The sequence below is a fragment of the Etheostoma cragini genome, chromosome 8 (genome assembly GCF_013103735.1).
Source record: "Etheostoma cragini isolate CJK2018 chromosome 8, CSU_Ecrag_1.0, whole genome shotgun sequence".
Taxonomy (NCBI): domain Eukaryota; kingdom Metazoa; phylum Chordata; class Actinopteri; order Perciformes; family Percidae; genus Etheostoma; species Etheostoma cragini.
Genome location: NC_048414.1, coordinates 24,972,333 through 24,979,852, shown reverse-complemented (window position 1 = coordinate 24,979,852; position 7,520 = coordinate 24,972,333). Strand labels below are relative to the sequence as shown.

Here is a 7,520-nt window from a genome sequence, read left to right as displayed (position 1 = left end):
TTCATATTAAAAATGAGTTACTGGTTGGATTTGAAGCAGGACGTTTTACATCCTATAACAGTGATGATGTCTAGTGTGTGTGGTAGCAGTGTTTTGCCCTTGAGAACAGTTAGCCACCTCGACCTTTACAAACTGATCTTGAGTACTATTGAATTCACTTCAATTCAATTTTATTTATAGAGCGTCAAATCACAACAAAAGTTATCTCACAGAGGAAAGTCTTGAGTGTGGAAACGGTGTCTGCCTCCTGAACCCAAACTGGAACCTGGTTCCACAGGAGAGGAGCCTGATAGCTGAACGTTAGGAACCACAAGTAACCCTGCATTCTGGGAGAGCAGTGCTTTGGTGGGGTAGTAAGGTACTATGAGGTATTTAAGATAAGATGGTGCCTGACCATGAAGAGCTTTGTAAGTGGCTTTGTAAGCAAATGCAGAGAAGCTAAAACAAGAGAGATGTCATCTCTTTTCCTGGTTCTGGATCAGCTGAAGAGTCTTTACGGACTTTTCGAGCAAAATGATTAATAAAGAATTGCAAAAATCCAGCCTAGAAGTAACAAATTTGGTAATCGGCACGAAACAAACAGTTCAGGCTGGAGGGAATTTTAGTTTTTTAGGTAGCCTATTTGGTCAGAAAACAAAGAAAAACTGAAACTTTGACCCGATGATGGCACAAAAATGTTAAGTGTGTACATACAAGTGTGGTTGAGCCATTTCACTTAAACCCACTAATGTCAAACTCCTTGAGGCGCTATAGGTCAAGTTGGGGAACCAAAATCTCCAAATTCAGTTGGATTCATCTTCCAGGGACCATAAATGCTCACATGAGAAATCCATGCAATAGTTGTTAAGAGATTTGGACTAAAGTTGAGGGCCAATCAACTAACTTACTAACCAACAGATCACCATTTGAATATCTGGAGCCATGCCATTAGCATGGCTGTAAAGCACAGTAAGCAGTAGCTACTCTCATGCAACAGAGTCCTATTCATTCATCCACAAAAATCTTATTTTCTCCTCCTTAATACACCCTTCACTGCATCATGTATGTGCCAGACACTACACCGCTGACATGGCTGGATAAAAATCTGAGTTGACAGATGAAAGGCTTTATTCCACCATAAAAACCATTCAACTCAGTAGCTTATCATCCTAATCCCAGCATCACAGCAAGGCCTACCAATGTATTAAACATGCACTTTAAATCTATATTTAGATAACATTGTGTTCATGTACCCCACAGTAGCTCTGCTCTCCATGGCAACAGAACAATAAATTACAAATGAAGTGCTCTATATAATTAGTGTCTTTCCTTTTTACATTTTCATACCTACCTAACAGGGTTTTATTTGACAACCTAATTTACACAACAGTGGCAGTTCTAGTGGCAAGGCTTACAAGAAGCCTTCAAAGCCTTTGCCTGGGGCTTCTATTCAGATGTGGTCCACTGTTCGACAGATGAAACACTGGTCAATCTCCAGTTCATTTCTTTTCTATTTTGGGGAAATACTGTGGGTTCTTGGTGTGGCTGAGTTGCTGAGCGAGCTTCATGTCCTCAGGCCTCCATAGCTTCACAGATCACCACTCATATTCAGAGGGATTTACGGTAAAAGGATGATTGCTGTCTGCGATGCTGTGTTGAGGTTCCGTTCATGGTGCCAATGAGGACGGATCTTTCAGTCTGCTTTTTTGCTCAACGTAAAAGAACAACATATTTTTAATTCATTTTAATGTTTCCCCATTAAAATGCATCACAATTTGTATCAAGCCATGTCAAGCCAGTGGCAACAGGTGTATCCATCCATCACACAAAGATACTGTACAGCAGAGTTCCCTTAGTGTGGCTTATCACCATGTGCAGATAAAATGAGCATCCCATGTCTATCGTTTCACATCCTTTCCTCACACTGTGATATTTCAGTCATATCCCCCATAACAGAATTTCAACCCGGCTGCTGTGTCCTGGGCCATTAATCTCCCTAATTAAATAAAGATGAAGAGAAACCACTGTGATGTGAAAGGGCAGAAGAGTGTCTGGGGTGTGATTTAATGACCCATGTGATTTATTGCAGTGGATAACACCCTGTTTAGGACTGTGGGTGGCATGTCAGAGGACAGCTTGCAAAAATACCCTTTCCATGGTTCTCCCTTTAGTACTCAGGGCAAACACCCCTGCTGCACCTCAGCATCGTAAATTCCAAACCAAAGGAGAAGTCAGTGCAAGAAAGAAAGTTTATCTCGTTTGTAGAATACATAAGTACTGTAGTCAAACCTGGAAGGAAAAGAAAAGAACAATGAAGCACAGGAAAGGAAAGAAACAGGATAGAAAAGGAACCAGAAAAGTAAGGAAATGACAGGGAAGGGGAATGACAGACATGAAATGGACAATAAAAGAAAGGAAAAGCACAGGAAAGGAAAGGAAAAGGATAGAAAAGGGACCAGAAGGGGAAGGACTTGAAGGGATGGAAAATGACATGAAAGGGACAAGGAAAGGAAAGGAAAGGACTGTAGGTTGCCAGGTCAGTCCTTGCGGGCCTGTTCTGCTGAATGCAGCATTAACTTGACAAATTAAGGCAAACCTATGTGGAATATGGTCTCTTTCAAGGCTCATTAGTGTACAATCACAACGTGTTTCATATACTGTAAGGCATACGTTGCTGGAGTTGCTACTGTAAATACACTGTATGATTAACACTTCAGCACAGAGTCCATAAATTTGAAATAGTACACCATTCCTGGAGCTGTCTTATTCTATTGATTGATCTCATGTGAATTACTAAAATGACTGGCACACAGCAGTCCCTAGTTTAAAAACCATAAGGTTTTTTTTTCACAGGAGGAACACAAACGTGCACACACCTGTTTTTAAAAAGAGATTCCTCCTTCCTCTTATCCCCTTACATATTTCAAAAAGAAGGCTAATGACATTCACAGACGCAGCGTGATTACATGGCATGTTAACGCTTCTGAAGACAAAGCCGTGTCTCAGGCCGAGAGGGGAAATTTGTTTTACAGCAGGGGCAGCCCGACACAGATGTTAACAGAATCACAGCCATCTGCCTCAAGGTGGCCAGCGCCGTATGCCCCTACTGGTAAGTCACGCCAAAGTTACAATGCTTCAGTCAGAATGAAGCAAAGGGTTAAATGTGAACACAGCAACACATACACACAGACTAGCAGTAGTATCATAGCACACATGGAGACTGAGGCGCCTCCTTGTCATTTGTACGCTGTCTTCACACTGCAATCTATCACACAAAACACACTGGCTGCAGGTTGGTGAATAATGAGCTTCTCAACATGCCTGAGCCTCTGGGTGCTGTCACAGAATGTGTACGGGTGTAATATTAGATTCTCAAATACAGTAGAAACATTGCCATGAGTGTCTTGCTGGAGTGTTTTTATACAAGCCTCTGGCTGAATGTGTGGGCTTGTTTCATCATCTGTGAATTTGCCTTTAATTCATTTATTGTTCCCTTTATTCCAAACTCAAGACATCTGGGCTCAGCCAGGGAATCTAAATGTACACTGCAAAAAAAGGGGTGTCTAAAAACAAGATAGAAACACTCAATCTGAGGGGGAAAGTACTCAAAACAAGTGAAATTATCTGTCCATGCAGTAAGATAATTTCACTAGACAAGCTTGCATGATTTAAGGGTATAGTGTAAAGTTGAACACTCTTAAAACAAGATAAATATCTAACACTTCTAAATCAAATTTTGATCTTGGTTAGAACCAAATAATTTGCAGTATACAAGAATATGTTGAAATAGAGGTATATCTTTCGTCCTTTAAGATCCCCAATGTGCTCAAAAAAACATTTTCTGAGTAAATTCCTGTAGCTTCCTCATAGTGACTCTATGCCAAAAAAAGGATCAAGGACCCAGGATGCAACAGGGGTTTGTTGATCTGGCGAAGCTGGCAAAGGGGAAATCCGCAACAGCTGTGCCATTACAGCGAAGAGCAGGGCACTATTCTTGGAGACTGGCACTAAAAGCAAAGTCAGCTTATGTTGGAAGTTAGACAGAAGAAAGGAGAGGAGAGATTTCAAATTTCAGTGAAAACTGATGTAATGAACTCAGAGAACAAGACGGCTGGATGGAAACAAGTGAAGCAAACCATCTGTGTCGTCTTGCCTGCCTCGTCATATCCCTCATCTGTTTTTGACAAAAGTAGAGAAGCCAGTAGCCGGAGAATCTTCACATTCACAAGTTTTTACTGGAATTTGTTGGATGTCTCATTAAACATCTCAAGGCCTGACTGAAGTCAATGCTCTGTAGCTCTCCAGCTGAGTAAATGCACCTCAGTGGGAGCTCTTCCCTTTAGCTGCACGCTCCCACTCTGTAAGTTCACATGCATTTGGGCCCTTTATTGCACATTTACATTTATACGGAACAGAAAGCCAGACTGGGATTGAGGAGTTGTAAGTGAAGGACACCCCAGAGGATTTAATGCATTTTCTGCAGCAAGTTAATGCAGAAAGCACACTTACATAATGCCTTCAAGATGATTCATGTATTAACATACTGCATACACATTGAATTATGCTATCTCTCAGGCATAATGTGATGGCAAATTCATGCTAATGATGTGACAAGGCTCCAGTATCTCCAAGTCATTGACAGTAAAGTAAATGCTGAAACTGGAGAGCCAAAGAGCTCCAGCAAAGCTTATTCTCTTATCTCACGTTAGAATTTAAACCATAGTAAATTCAGGGTGGGTGTGATATTTATTGGTGTTATCTTTGGCAGTAGGCTTTAAAATAAAAAGTGAGGGTAAAGCTGACATAACCCTGTCCTGTCTGAATTGGGACATTTGCATCAGTGAACACATTGAGACTTCTTGATAAAAAAATGTTAGATTTGGAAGAAAAGGTTAGCAGGAATAATAATTTGCCAATAGCCTTTTGCATTTAATCTTTTAAAACTAGTCATTTTAAATTTGTTTTTTTACATTCATTTCCCCTGGAAAACCCAGCTACCACAACACCTTTCATCTCATCTGGTTGTGTCAATCACATAGTGCTTGAAGTTGAATTGAAGAAGAAATGCATCATTTTTTGTTATGGGGGGGCAGGACTTCTGCGTGCGCGCGTGTGTGTGTGTGTGTGTGTGTGTGTGTGTGTGTGTGTGTGTGTGTGTGTGTGTGTGTGTGTGTGTGTGTGTGTGTGGTGCAGTATGATCTGTATGACAGACCCAGCCTTGATAGCATGCACGTAGGTTTCCTTAAAGCAGAGGTAAAAGGATAAGCCACTGGGGCTATGAGGTATTGCATTTACTTAAAAGTCATTACCAGTGATGTTCTTTGAGTAATATTGGATTGTTTTATTGCTCATCAAGTCCTTATTTCTTTTGGTCTGCTCATTTTTCCAGTTTTGAAAAGGGGTCAAACTGCTGTCCATATAGAAAACTGCACTCCTTGGCTCTGCCTTCAGTAGCCCTGTGCATTATTTGTGGGAGATCAGGAGGGGGCCTCATACGTTGAAGTTACATCCAACATTTTCAGAGGTCAAGTAGTTTACCATGATGTGCCTGGTGTTACGCTTTTCAGCAGCGTGTAGGGGCGATGAGGGAATAATGACGGCAGAATATTTCAGTATAATCACAACAAATGTCCTAAGGACATATGACTGTTGCTAAAAATTATGTAATACAATCAAAATAATACATTTTTAGTACTTTTAATGAAAAGTTTTAACAGGCAAATATCATTCAGAGGTAAATAAATGACCAACCTTTAACAACGGGCATGCATTGAGTGAGTAAATAAGATGAGAGAATTTCCCTGGAAATAGTAATAATTCAGTAAAAAGACTCTTACATGAAATTACAAAGTAAAGTCCTACTTTCATGACCCTGTAAAAGTCAAATAGATGTAGATGTAGAACAGTGCCTTATTTTACCTGAGACCTCCCTCTGTGATAATAGCAGCACTATAACAAAACTTTCTCACGAGTCTGTGAGTGAGGAGCACTGTCATCAAATATTTATACATATGGAGGTTATGTGACCATAAAGTGTGGAGAGAGCAAACAAACCATCTGTCTGGCAGTACAACTGAAGACAGTGATGATTTTCAGGGCAAGGACGTGGATACCGTTGCTATGCCTGACCTCAAACTTTGCTCTTAATGATTAAAAGCGCCGGCTAATTTTAAGTTTTTACAATCAAACTACTGTTGGAGTCGTGCATGTGCTGGATTAGCAATCTAAATGTTGGTTTTAGTCCCACTGCAGATCAACCTAAATCCCTAATACTGGATGTTTAATGCGGTAAACTCGTCTGTAGTTGCCATGACGCCTGTGCCCATCCGTGGACGTCACGCTCCTTGAGTAAGAGGCTTTGAAATATTAGGCGCAGTCAGACAGTAGCTGAAGACCCTGGCATGACAAGCCGCGTCGAAAGGCCTAATCCCAGTTTCCACTAGCATCCAGCCATTAATCTGTGATGATTTATGATGCTGTAATCTGGACCTCCTTACCCGTCTATCTCTCTCTCTCTCTCTCTTTCTCTGTCTCTCTCTCTCTCTCGATAGATAACACTTTTTATAACTCTTATATTAGTACATGTCATATATGTATACAATTGTTATGTTGCTTCTGTCTCTGGCAGACAAGAGCAGAATGCTTTAAATGATTGATCTAGTCATTCTTTCCTGAATAATTGACCTGCTGTGTGTTTGCACTGAGCTAAGATGATCATTGTAGTTGTTAACATATTCCAAACATGGAGACAGAAGCGCTGGTTTTACTTTCCGGTGCATGCTGTTGTTTTCATCTCAGTTTTTCACTTATTTATTACAAAGGTTTCCGCCATTTATGTCGGCACTTATTACGTGACCCCAAAATCCCTTCTGGAAATACTGTAATATTTCAAACAAATAACACGATTGTCCCGTCTCTCAGCTTCATAAGTGTGTCAAGGCACCCATCCATCAATATTCAATATAAGAGGAAGAGCACATAGGGCCAGCCGCCCTTCTTTGAGTGGTTTCAAAAGAAAGCTCCCTAAAGATAAAGATGAAGATGGATTCCTTTAATATCTTTGTCATAACACGACAACCCTCTTGCACTTCTTCTCGTAGATATTGTCCAGTCAAAAATGATTACAGCTCTCTGGTTAGCAAGGCTACTGAGGGGATATGGGAACAGCTGTCAGTTCTCACAGGGCATTGGGACAAGCAATGTTTTTTGTGAGGGTGTAACAGAAGGCTAGAGGAAACAAATAAGTACGGGGACATACCAGACATACCAGACTTTTGGTTTTTACCACTGAGAAATTGCAAATAGTATCCAGTAAATAACTAATTTGTGATGCCATTTAACCAAACAAATCCTTTGGTTGGGTTACATGCTCATGCTGTGCAAACAGGTGTTGTTCAAACCCAAAGTACTTAATTCTCAACTCTAGACAAAGGCTGCAAAAGATGCCCAAAATGTTGGGCTGAGTAACAGGGAATTTGTGTAGAAAATTATGCACAGCATGTCTAGATGATGCAGCCCTGAAAAAAGGCTCTAAAGGGTCT

General features: G+C 40.7%; 1 long non-coding RNA gene across 1 annotated transcript in view; it reads left to right on the top strand.

Annotated features, from left to right (window-relative positions):
* Nucleotides 1-1,688, top strand: part of LOC117948674 — an 18,452-nt gene extending 16,764 nt beyond the window's left edge. The window contains exon 4 of the long non-coding RNA XR_004657511.1: nt 1,677-1,688. This is a non-coding gene — a long non-coding RNA (uncharacterized LOC117948674). The remainder of the gene's footprint in view (nt 1-1,676) is intronic.
* Nucleotides 1,689-7,520: the final 5,832 nt, after the last annotated feature.